General features: G+C 40.9%; 1 protein-coding gene across 3 annotated transcripts in view; it reads left to right on the top strand.

The window, feature by feature from the left end:
* Positions 1-23,992, top strand: part of KDM4B (lysine demethylase 4B) — a 299,919-nt gene that overhangs the window by 24,384 nt on the left and 251,543 nt on the right. For all 3 annotated transcript variants that reach the window (XM_058163587.1, XM_058163588.1, XM_058163589.1), the window contains exon 2: positions 53-143. The gene's annotated coding sequence lies outside the window, so the exon portion shown is untranslated. The remainder of the gene's footprint in view (positions 1-52; positions 144-23,992) is intronic.

Genomic DNA, 23,992 nt, shown 5'->3' with positions numbered 1-23,992 from the left:
ACTCTTCTTCAAAAGAAGGCAACCACTGTTTTTCTTTTCCTTTAACTTTTAGATGAGATGTACAGCATTGTGTGATCATCTGATAATTCCTAGAAGAGGAAGCATTTGCTGCATGTGGAGGAAATTTGCTGTTGTTAAAAAAAGTAAGTCAATCCCAAGGGTGAAATCCAGCAGGTTCTGACAGGTTCTGGAGAACCGGTAGCGGAAATTTTGAATAGTTCGGAGAACTGGCAAATGCCACCTCAGATTGGCCCCAGAGTGGGGTGGGAATGGAGATTTTGCAATATCCTTTGCCCAGGAGTGGGGACGGAATGGAGATTTTGCAGTATCCTTCCCCTGCCATGCCCACCAAGCCACACCCACAGAACCGGTAGGGAAAATTTTTAGATTTCACCCCTGGTCAACCTCTCTCCCCATCATCCACTTGATTTCTCTTCCCTGCAAATAGCCACTGAGATATGTGCCTTACAAGTTGTTCAGTTTTCAGTTTTGAAAAATGTAGAAGGGTGATATGTGCCCCCTTTAGTTTAGGTATTGGTAGATTTTCTTTTTCATTTACTTCCCTAAAGAAAAGATGTGCCTCGCCCTTTCTTTTAGGGCCCAGGGTGATTGGGCCCCAAAATTGAGAACCTCTTTCGATTTGGGGGGATTTAAGAGGCACTGTAACTTTTACAAATGCTGAAAGCGTCAATTCACACTGAAACGCTTTCTCAGGACAATCTCCTTTATATGCAAAAAGTTGCAATCTATGGCATTCCAATAGAAAAGAATATACAGGGTTCTTCAGTTGGGGAGTCCTTGGTGCCCTCTGAGCTTGATGATTTGTTTGTAGATGTTTACATCATCAAGTGTGGGGCACTGATCCCTGTTTATATGTTTCTTCTTGGTCCTTCCTTGATTAGGGTATTGTTCCTGCTTGATTGATTGTCTGGTGTTAATCCCTGCTTATCTGGGTGTAGACTGCTGGGGAAGATCTTGTTCCTTTTGTTTTCATTTTAGGCCTTTTTATTTTTTTTGAGTGGTGTGCAAATGTGGTTTATGGGTCTGTTGATGACTAATTTGTCTGAATATTCCTGAATTGTCAGGAATCCCCTTGCACTTTTGGATTTGGGTTGGTCTACAATGCTCAGTTTCCTGTTAATACTATGGATGAGTCTGTCCAAGTATTGTGAGATAAATTTTTTTGTGTCTTCTGACTCCTAGTTGGAGGTCATGGATGCAGTCTGCTGATCTTCTGCCTATCTCATCCTATATAGTGGCTGATACAGTCTTTACTCTCTATGTTGTAGATCAAGGGTCTCCCAGCTTTCCAGCTTTGTGGACCGACGGGGGTGGGGGTAAGGAGAGAGGATGATTCCATGTCATCCTTAGACTATAGACATAAGAATATAGAATATATTCTATAGACATATAGAATATAGACATAAGAGGCTTATGCCTATATATTAATTCAACCTGGTGTCAAGATTTTAACATAATTTACAAATTCTGTGACAACAATTTAGAGACTCTAATTATCAACTGCAAACCTTACTATTCGCCTCGTGAATTTTCCTCATTTCTTCTAATTGCTGTTTATGTCCCACCACAAGCCTGTGTAAACGAGGCATTACGAACTCTAGCTGACCAAATCATGGAGGCTGAAGCCAAACACCCTGATTCACTGGCCATTGTTTTGGGAGATCTAAACAAGGCAAACTTAAGGAAAGAACTACCAAAATACTTTCAGCATGTCAATTGTCCCACCAGAGGCAAGAATACTCTAGACCACTGCTACACAACACTAAAAGATGCCTATCGGTCTTTACCACGTGCAGCTGTAGGACACTCTGATCATTGCATGATTCACCTTGTACCTGCTTACAGGCAAAGACTTAAAGCCATAAAACCAATAATTAAATCAGTGAAAACCTGGACGGAGGAATCAGAATTAAAGCTACAGGCATGTTTTGACTGCACTGATTGGAATATTTTTAAAGATACCTCTGCAGACCTGGATGAACTCACAGATACTGTAACATCATATGTCAGCTTCTGTGAAGACCTATGTGTACCTACAAGGAACTTGAATACACAGTAATAACAAACCTTGGTTTACACCTAAACTTAAGCAGCTACGACATTCCAAAGAGGAAGCCTACAGAAAAGGTGATAAAATGCTGTACAATCAGGCCAGAAATGCACTAACAAGGGAGATAAGAGCAGCAAAAAGAAGCTACTCTGAAAAGCTAAAGAATCAATTTTCAGCAAATGAACCAGCAAACATGTGGAAAACTCTTAAAAATATCACCGGCTATGGCAAACCTCCTTCCCAGGCTGAAGGTAATCAACAACTGGCAGATGACCTGAATGAGTTTTACTGCAGGTTTGAAAGGAAACTACAGCCACCTATCTCCACAACCCCCATCTCAGACACACCAACAACAGCCAAGCCTTCTACAACTGACCCCATTTCATTGGGTTCACAACCCCTAGTGATCACAGAAAAGGAAGTGCAGGACCTATTTCACAGACAAAAGCCGGGAAAAGCTCCAGGCCCAGACAAGATAACTCCTTCTTGCTTAAAAGTCTGTGCTGACCAATTGGCCCCCATCTTCACCCATATTTTCAATAAATCACTAGAGATGTGCTATGTTCCTTCTTGCTTCAAACGCTCTACCATCATCCCAGTGCCGAAGAAGCCCACCATCAAGGAACTGAATGACTACAGACCAGTTGCTCTAACATCTGTAGTCATGAAAACCTTTGAAAGGCTAGTGCTTTCCTACCTGAAGACCATCACGAATCCCCTCTTAGACCCTTGCAATTTGCATACCGAGCAAATAGATCAACAGATGATGCTGTTAATATGGCTCTGCACTACATCCTACAGCATCTTGAGTCTCCAAAGACCTATGCAAGGGTCCTTTTTGTAGACTTTAGTTCAGCATTCAATACCATCATTCCAGACATTCTTCTAACTAAGCTAAACCAGCTACAGGTACCGGAACAGACTTGTAAGTGGATCACAAGCTTCCTAACAAACAGGAAACAGCAGGTGAAGCTAAGCAAGATCACATCAAATACCTGTACAATTAGCACAGGGGCCCCCCAAGTCTATGTGCTCCCCCACTTCTCTCTGTATACCAATGACTGCATCTCCAATGATCCATCTGTTAAGCTACTGAAGTTCGCAGATGACACAACAGTGATTGGTCTCATTCGAGACAATGACGAATCCGCATATAGACGAGAGGTCGAACGACTAGCCTTGTGGTGCAACCAAAACAATCTGGAACTGAACACACTCAAAACCGTAGAAATGATGGTAGACTTTAGGAAAACCCTTCCATACTTCCACCTCTCACAATACTTGACAACACAGTATCAACAGTAGAAACCTTCAAATTTCTGGGTTCTATCATATCGCAAGATCTCAAATGGACAGCTAACATCAAAAACATCATTAAAAAAGGACAACAAAGAATGTTCTTTCTGCGCCAACTCAGTAAGCTCAAACTGCCCAAGGAGCTGGTGATCCAATTCTACAGAGGAATTATTGAGTCTGTCATTTGCACCTCTATAACTGTCTGGTTCGGTTCTGCAACCCAACAAGAAAAACACAGACTTCAGAGGATAATTAGAACTGCAGAAAAAATAATTGCTACCAACTTGCCTTCCATTGAGGACCTGTATACTGCACGAATCAAGAAGAGGGCCGTGAAAATATTTGCAGATCCCTCGCATCCTGGACATAAACTGTTTCAACTCCTACCCTCAAACGACGCTATAGAGCACTGCACACCAGAACAACTAGACACAAGAACAGTTTTTCCCGAAGGCCATCACTCTGCTAAACAAATAATTCCCTCAACACTGTCAGACTATTTACTGAATCTGCACTACTATTAATCGTTTCATAGTTCCCATCACCGATCTCTTTCCACTTATGACTGTATGACTATAACTTGTTGCTGGCAATCCTTATGATTTATATTGATATATTGATCATCAATTGTGTTGTAAATGTTGTACCTTGATGAACGTATCTTTTCTTTTATGTACACTGAGAGCATATGCACCAAGACAAATTCCTTGTGTGTCCAATCACACTTGGCCAATAAAATTCTATTCTATTCTATTCTATTCTATTCTATTCTATTCTATGTGAACCACAAATAGAGTTGGATGCCCTTGCCTACTGCTTCCACTTCCCGGTTTTGAATGGGCCATGGCCTGGGGGTTGGGGATCCCTGTTTTAAATAATTCCTGTTCTTTCTGCTTAGCCTACTGGGTCTTTTGGTTTCCTTAAGATGTTTTGGAGGGCTTTTGTTTCTTATGCTCCAATGATAATAGTCTGTTTAAATGTATTTGACTAGGTCAGGTTTATTGTATAGATACTACTGCTACAGATTCATTTGCTATTTCTGGATCTAAGAACTAGCTTAGATTCTAATTCAGCTCTAATCTAGATTCATAGGTTCTAAGTAGATTCTGGATCTAAAAATGTTATTTAAGCCCCACATGGTCCTGCACTTCATAAGCCCTTCCATGCCCAGCTGACCTTCACTGTCTTCCCAGTATGGCCCAATGTGAGGCAGTTGCTGGCCATGGCAGGCCTTCTTTCTGAGGCCCTGCTTCAGAAAGCTACCAGCTGAGACTGCTGAAGGCCCCAGACCTCTACTTCAACCTCAGCATCACACAGAGGAGTGCTGATGTGCAGGACCCCTAAAAGGACAGAGTTGTGGGGCTAGACGGGGGGTGGGGGGAGTTGAAGAGGGGGCAGATCCAGGGCTGAGATGGACCAAGCTAGAAATGTCTTCGATTGAGGTGAGTCCTCTTCTAATAACTCATAGGATTTGTTTAACAATGGCAATGGGGACTAACAGGATTTCCATCACTAAGTGATGCGCTCTTTACACAGTATCGCTTAGCAGTGGAAATTCTGGTCCCAAATACCATCATAAATTGAGGGCTAGTTATTATCCCTTGTTTTTTATTCATCATCATTCTGATCTGACCTGAAAGAATTTATCACATTTCCCAAGGACTTGGGATAGGCGGTCTATGCCAGGTCTCCAACCTTGGCAACTTTAAACCTGGAAGACTTCAACTCCCAGAATTCCCCAGCCAGCAGTTGCCAAGGTTGGAGACCGCTGGTCTATGCTGTCTTCGTATTTTGTGACTGGACTTCCTTACCAAGGAAATCATAAAATGTTTGTAATATGGTTAGAAGGGAAGCCCCATCTCTCTTGTGTTAACTTTGTGTGGGAAGCCAGATTAATAAACATGCCGTTCTTATTAATGGAAAATTGCCTCTTTGACTGAACACAACAGTCAAAGTTGTGTTGCTCTGCTTTTGTATTCAGTGGGAAAGAGTAAACGGAGGCAATGACTTTATGGATGCTATAGGGATGAACCCTGTCAAATTATAAACTTGGTCCTATTTCATAATTAGTCCTCCTTGAGGAGCTTGTTAAGGGGTTTACCTTTGGCACGAGACAAGGAATCTCTGAGAGGCACATGCTCTTCCTTGCTTTTATGGACTTTTACTGAGAAGAGTTTCACCCTTTGAGATTTCCTTCTCAATTTCTAAAGTCCCAGCCTAGTAACTGAGATTAAGTGCATCCAGATTCTGAACTGGAGATGCTGTGATGCTTGTGACTTGAGTGGCAGCATCTCCTCCTCTGTTCCTCTGCTCCACCAAGAGGGAAATGGGATCTCACAGGTTCCTCCTCCTTGTCCAGTGGCACGTAAACATTCCACCTTGACATTGTGTGCAATATTCAGAAAAACAGAAGGTGCCCTGGACCATGTGCTAGAGCTGGGGTCTCCAACCTTGGCAACTTTAAGCCTGGTGGACTTCAACTCCCAGAAACCCCCAGCCAGCAAAGCTGGCTGGGGAATTCTGGGAGTTGACGTCCGCCAGGCTTAAAGTTGCCAAGGTTGGAGACCCCTGTGCTAGAGAATAGGTCACCCAGTGAGCAATAGCAGCATGACCACCTGTCACCCCAGTGAGAAAGGCCCCTTCCTTTCCTTCCCCATTGGCAGGAGTGGAACTCCTCAATCCTGCCTGCATTTTTTCTACTAATGAGAATGTATTTATTTATTCATTTATCTCTCGCAGGGGCGGGCAATTAATTTTCTTAAGGGGCCACATAAGAAGCTGCGACTGCTATGAGTTGAACCAGCAGGGCTAGGAAAGTGCATAGACATAAATATACATAATTTTTTTTAAAAAATAGTCGCTTTCAAAATAAAAGCAATTTTTTCCCCAGGCCGGACAGGAACAGAAGTTACCCAGTGGCCATAAAGTGGCCAGGTCTGATCTATAAGCTGCTCAATTTCCGATGACTCCAGGCAATTTATAATTAAAAAGTCAGAAGAAGAAAAAATAAGCAGCCCAAAGACAAGCTTATAAAACAAAAACCAACCACCCAAGAGAATGAAATGGAGACAGGAGCGAGCTCTGTGCAATGGGCAGTGGTGACGAGAAGTCCAGCAGCATCTGAGCAGCCTTATCGCTTCTTCCATCAGGGCAGGCCTGGAAATGACCACACCAGTTTTCCTCCTTTTTTTGTAGGCATGAAGCAATTGGGGGAAGGGACATTGTTATGACTGCGGGGTATCGATGCCTGATGTTGGGAGAAATGCCATTATTCTAGTTGCACCAGACGGTATCATTCCATTGCATTAGGAGAGTTACCGGATTATGTGAACGGATTCAGGGCAACAAATAATACAAGAGCAGCTGCACCAAAATAGCACCCTTTTCTTTCTTTCTTTTTTTTGGGCGTGGCAGTGATACCCTAATTCCTTCACAGTACTTCTCCTACATCTGGGACAAAGGCAGTATATTTTTGTCTCCAGAAGTCAGATCTTGCCACGGCCCTACAGTTTGAACAACAAGGCTTGCCTAGAAATCCTGCAGGATTTCTGTGGTCCGTGTTGCCTTGACTGAACTCTTCCTGTCTGTTGTTGAAACGTCATTCCAGCTCTTTTCTGGATGGAAATCTGATCTAACTTTTAATTCGATTAAACTAAAAGATTGTTTATCTAGATAGAGAATCGTATCCAGTCACCCAAAACAGGATTGAATTAGATTTATTTAAGGTTGGTTTTTTTTTTAACATCCCATCTTATTTTTATAAATAACTCAAGGCAGTGAAACTAGCTAATACTCTTTCTTCCTCCTGGTCAGTTAGGCTGAGAGAGAGTGGCTCAAAGCCACCCACCAGGCTTTCATTCCTAAGACGGGACTAGAACTCACCATCTCCTGGTTTCTAGTCTGGTGCCTTAATTGCTTAGCTAGACCAAAGTGACTATACTAAAGCCTTTGATTGTGTGGATCACAACAAATTGTGGCAAGTTCTTAAAGAGATGGGAGTACCAGACCATCTTATTTGTCTCTTGAGAAACCTGTATGGTCAAGAAGCCACAGTGAGAACTGGACACGGAACCACTGATTGGTTCAAAATTGGGAAAGGAATCCGGCAAGGCTGTATACTATCACCCTGTCTATTTAACTTATATGCAGAGCACATCATGAGAAAGGCGGGGCTAGATGAATCAAAAATTGGAATTAAGATTGCCGGAAGAAATATCAACAACCTCAGATATGCAGATGATACCACTCTAATGGCAGAAAGCGAAGAGGAACTAAAGAGCCTCTTGATGCAGGGTGCCGTCAGCTAGGCAGTGCCGACTGGCGACGCCCAGGGGAAGGGCCTTTTCTGTGGGGGCTCCCACCCTCTGGAACGAGCTTCCCCCAGGACTTCGTCAACTTCCTGACCTTCGGACCTTCCGCCGCGAGCTTAAGACACATCTATTTATCTGCGCAGGACTGGACTAGATTTTTAAATTTTAATTGTTTAAATTTTAGATTTGGTTTTAAATTGGGTTTTATTATTTATATGTCTATTTTAAATATTTGGCTTATTTAATAAGTTTTTTAGATTAATGTTTTACTTTGTATATTTATGTTGTTTTTATATGGCTGTACACCGCCCTGAGTCCCTAGGGAGATAGGGCGGTATAAAAGTATGAATAAATAAATAAATAAATAAATAAAAATAAGGAGGAGAGTGCAAAAGTTGGCTTGAAACTCAACATTAAGAAAACTAAGATCATGGCATCCAGCCTTCTCAATTCCTGGCAGATAGATGGGGAAGAAATGGAGGTAGTGACAGATTTTATTTTCCTGGGGTCCAAGATCACCGCAGATGGGGACTGCAGCCAAGAAATTAAAAGACGTTTGCTCCTGGGGAGGAAAGCTATGGCAAATCTAGAGACATCACCCTGCCAACAAAAGTGCGTATAGTCAGTTGCAGTGTATGGCTGTGAAAGTTGGACCATAAGAAAGGCTGAGTGCCAAAGAATTGGGGCCTTTGTGGCTCAGACTGGTAAGACAGTCTGTTATTAACAGCAGCTGCTTGCAATTACTGCAGGTTCAAGCCCCACCAGGCCCAGGGTTGACTCAGCCTTCCATCCTTTATAAAGTAGGTAAAATGAGGACCCAGATTGTTGGGGGCAATAAGTTGACTTTGTATATAATATACAAATGGATGAAGACTATTGCTTGACATAGTGTAAGCCGCCCTGAGTCTTCGGAGAAGGGCGGGATATAAATGCAAATAAAAAAAAAATGGAGGCCTTGAACTATGGTGCTAGAGAAGACTCCTGCGAGTCCCTTGGATTGCAAGGCCATCCAACCTGTCAATCTTAGAGGAGATCGACCCTGACTGCTCTTTAGAAGGCCAGATCCTGAAGAAGAAACTCAAATACTCAAATGGCCACTTAATGAGAAGGAAGGACTCACTGGAGAAGAGCCGAATGGTGGGAACGATTGAGGGCAAAAGAAGAAGGGGACGACAGAGAACGAGGTGGCTGGATGGAGTCACTGAAGCAGTAGACATGAGCTTAAATGGACTCCAAAGGATGGTAGAAGACAGGAAGGCCTGGAGGAATATTGTCCATGGGGTCGCGATGGGTCGGACACGACTTCGCAACTAACAACAACAAGACCAAAGTGGCTCTCTGGATATTCAAACTAGATATGTTAAATGTTGCCTTAAATGTTCATGCCTATCAACTTAATCAGAAGATTTACTCATTTACTCCCAAGATGGCGCCGACGAAGGCTGCCTCGGTGAAATGCTCTCTTCTGTCATTTGCACCTCTATAACTGTCTGGTTCAGTTCTGCAACCCAACAAGAAAAACACAGACTTCAGAGGATAATTAGAACTGCAGAAAAAATAATTGCTACCAACCTGCCTTCCATTGAGGACCTGTATACTGCACGAATCAAGAAGAGGGCCGTGAAAATATTTGCAGATCCCTCGCATCCTGGACATAAACTGTTTCAACTCCTACCCTCAAAACGACGCTATAGAGCCCTACACACCAGAACAACTAGACACAAGAACAGTTTTTTCCCGAAGGCCATCACTCTGCTAAACAAATAATTCCCTCAACACTGTCAGACTATTTACTGAATCTGCACTACTATTAATCGTTTCATAGTTCCCATCACCAATCTCTTTCCACTTATGACTGAATGACTATAACTTGTTGCTGGCAATCCTTATGATTTATATTGATATATTGACCATCAATTGTGTTGTAAATGTTGTACCTTGATGAACGTATCTTTTCTTTTATGTACACTGAGAGCATATGCACCAAGACAAATTCCTTGTGTGTCCAATCACACTTGGCCAATAAAATTCTATTCTACAAGTATTCTACAAGATTCAGAAAATGCCCCTTGCATCTTGGAACATTCAAGCTGCATTAACTTCCTTAACTAGTTATCCTTTCTAAGAACAACAACAACAACAACAACAACAAAGGAAAAGCAATTAACTACCATGTTTTTTGGAATATAAGACACACTTCCCCCCCACAAAAGATGATGAAAATGTTGGTGTATCTTATACACCAAATACAACCATTTTTTGCCTCCTGAAGCCTCGCCTCACTTGTCCCACTTGTCCCATTTTCGCGAAAAATGAGCCTATACCTTTTGCCAGCAACTTCTTCCATCTGAGCAACTTGTTTTATCTTGGATCTGTGAGCAGGGGGAGGCTACTTCAGTTCATTCTTATGCAAAGCTCTAGCCATCTTCTTATTCCCATAAGTCAAGGGTCTGCAACCTTAAAACACTCAAAGAGCCATTTGGAGCCACAAAAACCCTTCCTGTGCCTGACTATTTTTTGGGCGGCCACAAAACTAGCATAAGTAGTTGAATTAAAGATTCTGTTTTCTTCTAAAACTTTTCTTTTCTTGGATTTATCCATGGTTATCCTACTGGGGGTTAAAAAGTTCAATAAATCGCATGCCAGTGGGTGTTGCACATTGGCGGTTGTGACACATATTTTAAGAGACAGGGAGCTGCAGCAGAGGGGTGAAAGAGCCACATGTGGCTCCAGAGTCACAGGTTGCTGAACCCTGCCATAAGTTATCCAGCTGTCTGTCAAGGATGCCCAAAATTCCCTCCAATACTCTGGGGAAAAAATAACTGGAACCATCAGCTAGGATGAATTGATTGATAAAATTGAGAAGCTGTTGCTCAAAAGGCAACTGAACTTTCTTGTTTTGTTTTTCCTTGAAAATGTTTCACTTCTCATCGAAGAGGCTTCTTAGGTTCTTCTTTACAACCTTTTTCAGAACTGAAGAAGCTTCTTGGATGAGAAGCAAAATGTTTTCAAGGGGGAAAAAAAGCCCAGTTGCCTTTTGAACAGCAGCTTTGGGACAACCATGGCCTTGGATGATGAAGACTCTCCATAGATCAATAAAATCCTTTTTCCTAGTGGATTCAGTGAGCTGCAGAACAACCAGTGTGATCAGATCGGGTGAAATCCCGCAGGTTCTGACAGATTTGGGAGAACTGGTAGCGGAAATTTTGAGTACTTCAGAGAACTGGCAGTGGAAATTTTGAGTAGTTTGGAGAATCGGCAAATACCACCTCTGTCTGGCCCCAGAGTGGGATGGGAATGGAGATTTTGCAATATCCTTCCCCCAAGAGTGGGGAGGGAATAGGGATTTTGCAGTAACCTTCCCCTGGAGTGGGGTGAGAATGGGGATTTTGCAGTATCCTTCCCCTGCCACGCCCACCAAGCCATGCCCACAGAACCGGTAGTAAAAAAATGGATTTCACCACTGGATCAGACCAGGGCCCAAACCAACTGGTGAGGTTCTTTATAACTTAAAAACCTTAAGTGCATTTGTTGCCATTCTCCCAAGCCCCTTCCCTCAGTGATGTGACAGATTTACGAGCGCCTTCTAGAAATGGCCATTTGCCTCACTTCTCATATATTGCCAACCCTGATGGCAAAATAATGGTGACTTTGACAGATACAGGTCGTCCTTGACTTGCAACCATTCATTTAGTGACTGTTCAAAGTTACAACGGCACCAAAAAAGTGACTTAGGACCAGGATGGATTTGATTTAAATCAAGTTGATTTAAATCATGATTAAGGCTTGATTTAAATCATAAGTTTTAAAGAGCAACTCATCTCTGTCCCACAGCAGCTCCTCCTCTGACCCACTGTTGACTCACCGACAGTCCCAATATTGCAGAATAGAATTTTATTGGCCAAGTGTGATTGGACACACAAGGAATTTGTTTTGGTGCATATGCACTCAGTGTATATAAAAGAAAAGATACGTTCATCAAGGTACAACATTTACAACACAAATGATGGTCATAGGTTGCAATTTAACCCTTAATGATAGCAACAAAAAGTTACAGTCATACAGTCATAAGTGGGAAGAGATTGGTGATGAAAACGATGAGAAGATTAATAGTAGTGCAGATTCAGTAAATAGTCTGACAGTGTTGATGGAATTATTTGTTTAGCAGAGTGATGGCCTTCGGGAAAAAACTGTTCTTGTGTCTAGTTGTTCTGGTGTGCAGTGCTCTATAGCGTCGTTTTGAGGGTAGGAGTTGAAACAGTTTATGTCCAGGATGTGAGGGATCTGTAAATATTTTCATGGCCCTCTTCTTGATTCGTGCAGTATACAGTATCAATGGAAGGCAGGTTGGTAGCAATTATTTTTTCTGTAGTTCTAATTATCCCCTGAAGTCTGTGTCTTTCTTGTTGGGTTGCAGAACCGAACCAGACAGTTATAGAGGTGCAGATGACAGACTCTGTTGTGTCTTGCCCGCCCTCAGAGCAGCCGGGGCCTTCTTACCTGCTCCCGAACACGGAGGAATGTATGCCTCCCGGCCCAAGTCCTGGCTCCATGCCCACACAAACTGCAGAAGAAGGAGCATCTCCCGGCCCCAGCCCTGACTCTATGCCCAGGCAAACGGAGCAGCTAGACCCCTCCCCCTCCTCCACAGCATGTGAGCCTGAGGAGGGTTTATTACCAACAGCTGATTGGAGTGACCCTCGCATCAGAAGGCTGGATAGGCGGAGGCAACAGAAGGAAGGGAGGGGCAGGCCTTAATGAGTGCTGAGTCATGGAGCCACACCCCATGGCCTATATAAAGGATCTACTTTCTGGCAGTCTCTGAGTCAGGCAAAAGTCGAACTTATCTTGCTGAAGTCACTTACTGGTCTCCTGCCTGCTCTGAGGACTTTGCTAGGACTTTGGGCAGAGCTGCAGAGGCACGCCTGATTCGGATTTCCCTGACCCGGCCGTCAGCGGAGGAGTGGGACACGGCAGACTCAATAATTCCTCTGTAGAACTGAATCAGCAGCTCCTTGGGCAGTTTGAGCTTACTGAGTTGGCGCAGAAGGAACAGTCTTTGTTGTCCTTTTTTGATGATGTTTTTGATGTTAACTGTCCATTTTAGGTCTTCCGATAGGTTAGAACCTAGAAATTTGAAGGTTTCCACTGTCGATACTGTGTTGTCAAGTATTGTGAGAGGTGGAAGTATGCTCCATAACTAAGCACCATTTCATGCGGAATAAACTAAATTATGAATGTATCTTAAATAGAAAACTATCTCTAGATAGATGTTTAGTCCAAAAACATTTTAATAAAATAAATTCAATAAAAATAATAATAAAAAATTTTTTAAATCCAATTTTTAATTATTATTTTTTTTTAAAAAAAACCTGTCGATTTTTATCCATCCTACTTAGGAGCATTTTTCACATTTACGACCATTGCAACATCCCTGTGGTCATGTGATCAAAATTCATACACTCGGCCACCGGCTCCTACTTCTGATGGTTGCAGTGTGCTGGGGTCACGTGATGACCTTCTGACAAGCAAAGTCAGATTCACTTAACAACCGTGTTACTAACTTAACAACTGCAGCGATTCATTGAACAACTGTGGCAAGGAAGGTCGTCAAGTGGGGCAAAAACTTTGTTAATAACTCTTGCTTAGCAACAGAAAATCTGGGCTCAATTGTGGGCCTAAATTAGGGACTCCATGTCTGCTCAGCCACAGCAGCTACAGGGCTCAGACAGATGGGAGCAGACAATCCAGTGAGCCTTATCCTGTCTCTGCCTCCCATGTACTTCACTTTCATTCTTATTTAAAAGAGGAAATAATGAGGACTTCTTTTTTTCTAAAGAGGTTTGCCCTGTTCCCTCAGATGGGTAATTATAGGTCAGTCTTTTATCATGGCTTCTTAGTCACAAAGCAATCTCCCAGCCAATCAATTATCTTGATTCATTTCACATTCGTTTCAGCAGGGACTACTGAATTGAGACTGTTTTGGTTAGCCTTTGGAGATGACACTGGTTCTGAGATAGCCACAAAAAAATGTCACTCTACTTCTGTTTGGCCTTTTAGGGACTTTCTGTACTATTGACCACAGACGCCTTCTGGATCACTGGAGATATTAGTGAATAGGAGGCAGGGATTTGCTCTTAACTACATTTCACCGGGTGCCATTTGGAGTAAACTGCTCTTTGAAATAGGTGCTGTCGTTTGGTAATCCGCAGACTCCATGCTGCCTCCATTGCTTTTCAATATCGGCATGCATTCTGGAGGAGATCACCAGGAGACTTGGATCAAACTAAAAATCTGAACTAAATGTTCCCTATTTATGGAGAGTGGAGATTTTTGATACTCAAGGCTTCTTCAGTGGTTTTCTTTTATTTGGATTATCTTATCAGTGCAGAACATGTACTGCTGTTTCTTTAAATTCAGACTCCTCCTGCCAAAGACCTATATGTGGTAAACAATTTGAGGGAACCAAATATTTCACTTCTTTGAATCTTGAAATCTCTGTTTACTTCTTACTTGGCTAAGCAATGCTTATTCTCTGTGAAAAACAAACTTAACAAATATTTCTGATGAATCCAGAATTCCTAGTATGGAGGGCTCTCTGACAAAATATATTAGCTATTATAGTATTGCTCTTGTGTCTCAAAGGTGCTTTTCAAAAACCATCTGGATTCTTTCTTTCTTTCTTTCTTTCTTTCTTTCTTTCTTTCTTTCTTTCTTTCTTTCTTTCTTTCTTTCTTTCTTTCTTTCTTTCCCTTCCCTTCCCTTCCCTTCCCTTCCCCTTTCCTGTCCTTTCCTTTTTCCATCTTCCCTTCCTTCCCCTCCCCTCTGCACTCCTCTTCTCCCTTCCTTCTTTCCTTCCTCTCCTCCCCTCTCCCTCCTCTCCCCTCCCCTTCTTTTTTCCTTGAAAACATTTTGCTTCTCATCCAACAAGAAGATTCCTCAGTTCTGGCTGAATGACGGGGAATGGAAGGATTTATATTCCTTAGAAATCTTCTGGTCATTAATATTCTGCAAATCATTGAAGCTACTGGGGAGTTAATCTGTATCCTCAGGGTCACCTGAATCATTTCTTTGTCTTTATGGCAGAAAACTGAACTGAGCAATGGTCCATAAAGAGCAGGTTGGCTTAATTGCCACCAATGTTTTACCTGTCTTTCTGCATACGCTTCTATTCCTGCTCTAATTTGCATCACACCTTGACCAAATCAAGCAACGGTTCTTTTCCGCTTCAAGGTCTTATAGTAGCGTGGAGGAGTTTGGTTGACAGTTTTTCATTTTCTTTCAAGAGAGATTTTATAAGACACTTGTCTCACTTCTTGCTTTCCAGAAGAAGGGGAAAAGAAACACACTTCTATTGCTAAAATTGTTTTCTCTTCCTACATCTTTATAAAAGCAAGGTGACCTACTTTTGTTCACTCTGCCCAAGGTTAACATTGGCCTTGTTGAGATATAACAATATTGTAAATTGCGGTTTGGTTGCTCAGGATAATGCAAGCCTGCTGATGGCACCTTGTCTGATTATTCTTGTTTGACCGCTCCTGTTAGTAGGAGCAGCTAGACAAGTTTGAGCCAGAGTCTCTGGTTTGTTGCTTTTTCAAAACCAAAGTTAAAAGGAGGGGTCCTTGATTGGCTTTGGAGATTTTCAGTCATCCAGACCATGGTTGTCCCAAAGGTGCTTTTTCAAGAGGCAATTGGACTTCCTATTTTTTTTCTTTGAAGGCGGTTCGCTTCTTGGATGAGAAGCGAAACGTCTTAAAAGGAAAACAAAAAACAGAAATTCCAGTTGCCTCTTGAAAAAAGCACCTTTGGAAGGGATCCTTGATGCTCTCTGAGCTTGGTTGTTTTCCTGCAGATGTTTCATTACTCAAACTAAGAAACAGCATCAATGCCGATGCTACTTAGTTTGGGTAAGGAAACATCTGCAGGAAAACAACCAAGCTCGGACAGCACCAAGGACCCCTTATTTCAAGTGTTCTTTTTTTTTTATTTGCATTTATATCCCGCCCTTCTCCGAAGACTCAGGGCGGCTTACACTATGTCAAGCAATAGTCTTCATCCTTTTGTATATTATATACAAAGTCAACTTTTTATTGCCCCCAACAATCTGGGTCCTCATTTTACCTACCTTATAAAGGATGGAAGGCTGAGTCAACCTTGGGCCTGGTGGGACTTGAACCTGCAGTAATTGCAAGCAGCTGCTGTTAATAACAGACTGTCTTACCAGTCTGAGCCACAGAGGCTCAGTTCTCAGTTCTCCTTTATTGGCAAAGTTACAACCCAGGTTTCTTCTTGATTTCTGATTCTGCCTAGTTAAGAAACCAACTGGCTCCTTCTTCAGGCACAACGCAATACAGCGCTGCATTGATGTTTCCAAATCAGAACAATGCATTTGTTCATTCAATTTAGGCACTGACTTCCAGATTTGAGTGGTGGTCAGTATATGATAAAACCAAACAGTTAGAAAATACAAGCTAAACAGGATGACAAAGAACAATTTAGAAAAAAAGAGAGAACAAGATGGTGACGCTCACACATATAAAAATATTCAACAGGGACCTCAGCCATCCAACTCTGGCAGAAAATATGCGGTAACGTTTTGGCTCAATCCTGATATCGAAACTGGGAAAATATTCTTTCATTACGCACAAATTGGTCCATTGACTATGCTTTAGTTGAAATAGTTCTGCTCTTGTGCAAGTAAATAGGAGACCAGGCCTCACTGCCTATCCCTTCGCTGCTGGTGCTGTTTTATGCAGAGCAGAATTCTTACAATCCAAATATATTTTATAATTCATATATCTTTTATAATTTATTGCTATAATCCAAGCATGCTTTAATCGTTCATGCGGTCATGCAAGTGTCTTTTGCTGCCCTCTGGCGTTGGTTGAAGTTCCTAGCTTTTTAACTTTGAAATTAAAACTCTATTCTGTGCCAGAATTGTCCTGCCCGATTTGTGTGTGAAATGACTCTATTCATGTGATTGCAAAGAGTCGATGCTAACTTGATTAGTCAATGAATGTATGGGTTCTTTTTTTAAGCTGGTGTGCGGCGTTTAAAGTCCAGAGTGTCTTTTCTTTTTCCTCTAAATCAAGGATATCCAACCTTGGCAATTTCAAGACCTCTGGACTTCTGCTCCATGCTGGCTGGGGAACAGGGATCTCCAACCTTGGCAACTTTAAGCCTGGCGGACTTCAACTCCCAGAAAGCCCGGCTGGGCCATTCTGGGAGTTGACGTCCACCAGGCTTAAAGTTGCCAAGGTTGGAGACCTCTGGTCTACAGGTCTTACAGTTGCCTTGCTCTAAAATCTCTGTTTTTCTAATTTGTTTATTTAACATTGATTGTTTTGTGTGGGGTTTTTTTTGGCGGGGGATGTTTGTAAACCACCCAAAGTCGCTTGACAATGAGATGGGCAGCCTATAAAATCCATCCATCCATCCATCCATGCATCCATCCATCCATCTATCCAGTAACTTGGGATGAATCCAGATCTGTGACTGTATTAAGCACTTATGATTTATTTTAATGGTCTAAATCAGGGGTGTCAGACTTGATTTCATTGAGGGACACATCTGGGTTGTATTTGACCTTGGAGCTGGGATGGGCGTGGCCAGTTTCACGTCACTTCACTTGTATCGAGGGCGCCTATGGCGGCCTGAGTACTCTGCCAGCAAAAACAGGCTCCCGACCTCCGTTTTGGCTCCTGAGCTCCATTTTTGGCTGCGACAGCCTCCTGCAGCTCTCTGCCAGTGAAAAGTGAGCTTGGGGGAGCGCATATGTCCACCCCACCCCCCACAAGCCCCATTTTCACTGACAGCTGCAGGTGGCTATTGTGGCCGAAAACAGAGTCTGGGAGGGTGGCACATGGCTCTCCTGAGCTCTGTTTTCACTGGCAGAGGAACTGGGGGAGGGGGGGCGGATCTTTCGCTGTTTCCAGGATGGCCCCGCAGGTCAGATCCAAGCACCCTGTGGGCTGGATCCAGTCCCCGGGCCTTGAGTTTGACACCCCTGGTCTACATCGTGTTCAGAAAGTTTAAAAGAAATCGATTGTCCACTTATTCAGAGCATTTATGTGGCTGCCCAGCTCAAACAACGCAACTCTTTGGGAAGATATCAAAAGCAGTAAATCAAATCTCCCCCTCCCCCCCCCCCTTCCAGCAAATACAGATGAAACAAACAAAACGATTAGCTGGAAAGGAGACTCCAATTTGTTATATGACACCAGATGGGAAGTCTACTCATCCTGATCCACACCCCTAAGGACCAACTAAGCCAGGTCTTAACTGCCTTTCTAAAGGACTCTGGGGGGGGGGGGGGAAGGGAAGGGAAGGGAGGAGAGAGGTGTTGGTCAACTGTATGTTTTGTGGGGGAAGGGGGAAGAACGGTTCCATAGAGCAGGCACCACCACAGGGAAAGCCTCAGTGAAAGTAACATAGCTTCAAGGAAGGGATCTATCGTGTGACTTCTATCCTAGAGCCCTTTCTGTCGATAACCATAGCAGCTGTTAAAATAATAGGAGAAGGTGAGCTATTGAAGTGCATTTATAAAGGCAGCCTAAAGCAGCAGTTCTCAACCTGTGGGTCCCGACCCCGTTTGGGGTCGAATGACGATTTGCCAGGGGTCACCTAAGACCATTGGAAATATGGGAAGCATACTTGCGAGTCGAAGAATTGCACTCCAATGGTTGAATCCATAAACCAGCTGCAGGCTCTTCAAATCGCTAGCCGAATTTGGCTTCAGGCGCGATGAATTAAAAAAGAGAGAAATCTTTGCTCTGATGTCTCCCTCTCAAGCCAGCTGCAATCACTCCCAATCGCTAGCCTAACCTGGCTTCAGGCGCGATAAACTTAATAAGGGAGGAGTCTCCGCTTTAATGCCTCCGTCCTCAAGGCAATCGCAAGCAGTTCATATCGCTAGCCAATACGGCTTCAGGTGCGATAAATTCAAAACGAAAATAATTTTACGATTGGGGTCGCCACATCGTGGGGAATTGTATTAAAGGGGTTGCAGCAATATAAAGGTTGAGAACCACTGGCCTAAAGGAAGGAACAAAACTGACTACAGAGAGTCCTCTGTACAACCGTTTGTTTAGTGACCATTTGAAGTTACAACGGCATTGAAAAAAGTGACTTAGGATCGTTTTGCACAACTTAATGACCGTTGCCGCAGCCTCGTGGTCAAAATTCAGATGCTTGGTACCTGACTCACTTTTAGGACGGTTGCAGTCTCCCGGCGTCTTGTGAGTTCCTTTTGTGACCTTCTTGCAAGCAAAGTTACAGTGAGGAAGCCAGATTCACTTAACAACCGTGTTACTAACTGAACAACTGCCGTGATTCGCTTAACTGTGACAGATAAGGTCATAAAATGTGGCAAAATTCAATTACGGTAAACACTTTATTTAACAAACAAAAAAAAAATGTTGGGCTCAGTTGTGGTTGTAATTGTGGACTTAGAGGAACTCATTTGAGTTCATAATTGAAAAATTCGGTATTGTTTTAATGATACGTATAAAAGACATATTCAGCCATCACATCATGCAGTCTTTAACTGCTCTTACTGTTAGAAAATTTCTGGCTTCCTTGGAATTTAAAGCGTTGTTTTTGTCCTGCCTTGTGTGATAATTCTCATAGTAGCCTTTCAGATCTTTGAAGACAGCTGTCTCCAGGAGTTCTGTCTTCTCTAAAGATACCTGGCGTCTCCAGCCATTTCTGCTAGGTTTTTCTTTCCTTAGCAGCTTGGTTGCTTTGCTTTCTTCCAATGCGTGTAGATGTCTTTTGGTTTATTTATTTATTAGATTCTTATCCCGCCTTTATTACTTTAGAAGTAACTCAAGGCGGCAAAGCTATCTAATACAGTACTCCTCCTTCCTATTTTCCCCTGAACAGCCCTGTGAGGTGGGTTGGACTGAGAGTGACTGGCCCAGAGTTACCGAGCCAACTTTCATGTTTAAGGCGGGATTTAGAATTCATTGCCTCCTGGTTTCTAGCCTGAGCTTTTAACCACTAGACCAACCTGTCACCTAGTTTAGGGTTGTTTTTTAAAGTAGAGATGCCTTAAAAATAAAAACTGAGGTTTTCCACTAGCTTAGAAAGAGGTGGTCAAATCACGTACAGGTAGTCCTTGACTTACAACAGCTCATTTAGTGACCGTTTGAAGTTACAACATCACTGAAAAAAGGTGACTTAGGACCGTTTTTCACATAATCATCTCCATCATCACATGATCAAAATTCAGATGCTTGGCAACTGACTCATATTTAGTGTCCCGTGGTCATGTGATCGCCTTTTACGAACTTTTGACAATCAAAGTCAGTGGGGAAGCCAGGTGAAAGAAAGGTTGTAAAATGGGGCAAAATTCACTTAACAACTGTCTCACTTAGCAGCAGAAATGTTGGTCTCAATTGTAAGTTGAAGTGTAAAATTAATTTAAAATCCTGACACCTCCCTTCCTCCCTTGTATAATTTGGCTTCTTCGTTTTTTGTTTTTTTTTGCAAAAATTTTTTATTTTTCCATAATAATTCCCACAATTTGACCAGTGTACAATACAATCACTTATCCAACAATCAGTCCTATACTCAAATTATACTCAATCAGGGCTGCTCGACTGCCACTCCCCCCTTTAATCCTTTCTTCCCTTCTCATCCCTCTTAAACTTCCCCCACCACCTTCTCCTCGCTTTCCTACTTCCCCTCCTCTTTCCCACTTCTCACTACCATCCTTTCTAACCCTCTATCTTCTCCTTCTTCTCCTCCTCCTATCCTTTCTTCTCCTCCTTCTTTCCTCCCTACCCACCTACCTACCTACTTTCTTCCTTCTTTACTCCTCTTTCCTTACCCTTTCCTTCGGGAGTGTTTGCGAGCAGTCCCGACATTACACCATTCCAACTTGTTTAATTCTACCATTATTCCTGTACAATGGCAACCAATCAATTTATAGTCTTCCCTTCCCGCCTCCTTCCCCGAGACTTCCCAGAACAGAATACAGGGTATTGTAACTAACAAACATAATCTAAAATATAACATAAAACATATTCCATTTCACACCATCACACTATCAATTCCCTTCTTTCTTAAACTAATACATAATAATTCCTAACTTCACTCAAAAACTAATTGATATTTTTTAATCTGATACTTATTTTGAATATAATCAATCCACTTCCTCCATTCCAAAATATATTTTTCTTGTGTACAGTCTTTCAAGTAGGCAGAAATTTTGCCATTTCTGCTAAATTTGATACTTTACTAATCCATTCTCCAATTGTAGGTAAGTCTTCTTTCTTCCAATATTGTGCAATCAATAATCTTGCAGCAGTTATTAAATTCAGAATCAGTTTTGTCTCTATAACAGTGCAATCTGAGATTATTCCTAATAAAAGAACTGTGGAACAAACTTGATCTTCTTTTTCAAAATGTTCTGCATAATCCACCATATTTTTAATCCAAAAGGCTTTAACTTTTTTGCAAGTCCACCATATATGATAATAGGTAGCATCCTCACAATCACATCTCCAACATTTTGCTTTCACATTTGGATACATACATGACAGTTTTTTAGGATCTAAATGCCATCTATAAAACATTTTATAAAAATTTTCTCTTAAATTTTGTGCTTGCGTGAATTTAACATTCCTCACCCAAATTTTTTCCCATGTTTCTAACATTATAGGTTGTTGAAAATTTTGTGCCCATTTTACCATACAATCTTTAACCAACTCCATTTCTGAATCAATTTCAACCAATACATTATATAATCTCTTTATATGCTGTTGACCTTGATCTTTTATTTGTTTTACCAGATTATCATCACTTTGCCTTATACCAATTTTCTGATCTATTTTCCATCTAGATTGCAATTGTCCATACTGGAACCATGTATAATTTCTTCCTTCATCCTCAATTTCTCCCTAGATTTTAACTGTAATTCCCCTTTTTCCATAGTCAAAAGCTCTTTGTAAGTGATAACTTCCATTTTTTGTAATATATTTATATTCTCTATCATATGTCTGGGGATGGTCCATATTGGTATCTTTCCATCTAACTTATATTGATATTTTTTCCAAATCCTCAACAACGCACTTCTGACCATATTATTCTTAAATGTCTTATCAATTTTCTTGTCATATATTACATATGCGTGCCATCCATATAACAAACCATAACCTTCTATATTCAAAATCCTTTCCTCTGTTAAATTAATCCAATCAGAAATTAAAGTTAAAACAACTGCATCATAGTACAATTTCAAATTAGGCATTTTTAAACCCCCTCTTTCCCTAACGTCTTGCATTATTTTTAACTTTATCCTCGGTTTTTTACCCTTCCATACAAATTTATTAATCCTTTTGCCATTCTTGTAAATTTGCATCTTTCTTCAAAATTGGAATCATTTGAAACAAAAATAAAAATCTAGGCAAAACATTCATTTTTATAGCTGCCACTCTTCCCAACAATGATAATTGTAACTTCTTCCATTTCTCCATTTCTTTAATTACTTTTCCCCACAATACCTCATAATTGTTTTTATATAATTTTACATTCGATGCTGTAATGTATACTCCTAAGTATTTAACCTTTTTAACTACTTCATATCCAGTTATTCTTTCTAATTCTTGCCTCTGATGTGTATTCATATTTTTAATTATCATTTTGTCTTCTGTTGATTCACTTTAAACCCAGATACCTTACTATACTGATCAATTGTCTCCATCAAATATACAGCTGAATGTATTGGTTGAGATAAAGAAACAACCAAATCATCTGCAAACGCTCTTAATTTATAATCTTGATTTTTAATTCTAATTCCTTTTATTCGATCTAAACCACGTATCTTACTCAATAATATTTCCAAAGTTAGAATGAATAATAATGGTGACAAGGGACATCCTTGTCTAGTCCCTTTCTCAATCTTGAAAGATTCTGTTAATCCACCATTTACTATTATTTGAGCTGTTTGCTTTTGATATATAGCCTTAATTGCTTGAATAAAATAATCCCCAAATTGCATTTTTCTATTACTTTAAACAAAACTGCCAATCCAATCTATCAAAAGCTTTTTCGCATCCAAAAGAGGAATGCTGCTGAAACCTGGCTGTTTCCTTCCAAATATTCAAGTAAATTTACAATTTGTCTCATATTATATCTCATCTGTCTCCCCTTAATAAATCCTGATTGGTCATTATGAATTAATTGATTCATCAGTGGCATCAATCTATTCGCTAGTATCTTAGCAAATATCTTATAATCAGTATTTAAAAGCGATATTGGCCTATAATTCTCTGGTTTAACACCATCTCGATCTTCTTTAGGTATTAATGAAATAAAAGCTGTCCTCCATGAAGGAGGGGCGTCTCCTCCTTTGTATTCTGTTAAATAACTCCTTAAGTGGTACAATCATCTCATTTTGTAAATTTTTATAATAAGTAGTTGTCAAGCCATCTGTACCTGGTGCTTTATTCGCTTTAAGCTGCTTAATTGCAAACACTATTTCCTCTGAAGAAATTAATTGATTCAACTCTTCCCTTTGATCTACTGTAATTTCTAAAATACCGTGGTCCTGTAAATATCTATCTATATCTTTATCACTAATCACATCTCTAGAATATAACTTAGTATAATATTCTAAAAAAGCTTTTTTAATCAAATTTTGCTGATATACTTCCTTACCTCTATATTCTATTTTATCAATTATACGTCGTTTCTGTTTCTTTCTTAATAAATATGCTAACCACCTTCCAGGTTTATTAGAATTATTAAACAAATTATGTCTTACATATTGTAAATTAGTTGCCACCTGATCTGCCATTAACATATTAAATTGACCTCTTAATATATTTATTGACTCTTTTGTTTTACTATCTCCTGGATTGCCTACCAATAACTGCTCCTTCCTTTTAATTTCCTCTTCTAGTTCTTTTCGCCTTTTGTGCAGTCTATTTCTATATTTATTATTCATCTCTAATAAAATTCCCCTCATATAAGCTTTACTGGTGTCCCAAACTATCTCTATAGGTGTCCCTTTATCCATGTTCAAAGAAAAAAATTCCTTCATTAGAGTTTTACATTCATTTACATTTTGTTCATATTTAAACAAGTTCTCATTCATCCTCCACGACCTCCTGGCCTCTTTTTCCCGATCTAACTCAATCCATGATCAGACAAGGTTCTAGAACAAATTTTTGTCTTCTTCACTCTGAAAAACAAATCATTAGTAATTAAAATGAAATCAATCCTAGAAAAAGATTGATGTCTGTCAGAAAAAAATGTAAAATCTCTCTCTTTTTCATTGCGTTCTGCCATACATCTCTCAATTCTAAAT

The sequence above is a fragment of the Ahaetulla prasina genome, chromosome 1 (assembly GCF_028640845.1).
Source record: "Ahaetulla prasina isolate Xishuangbanna chromosome 1, ASM2864084v1, whole genome shotgun sequence".
Lineage (NCBI taxonomy): Eukaryota > Metazoa > Chordata > Lepidosauria > Squamata > Colubridae > Ahaetulla > Ahaetulla prasina.
This window is presented reverse-complemented; position numbering and strand designations above follow the sequence as displayed.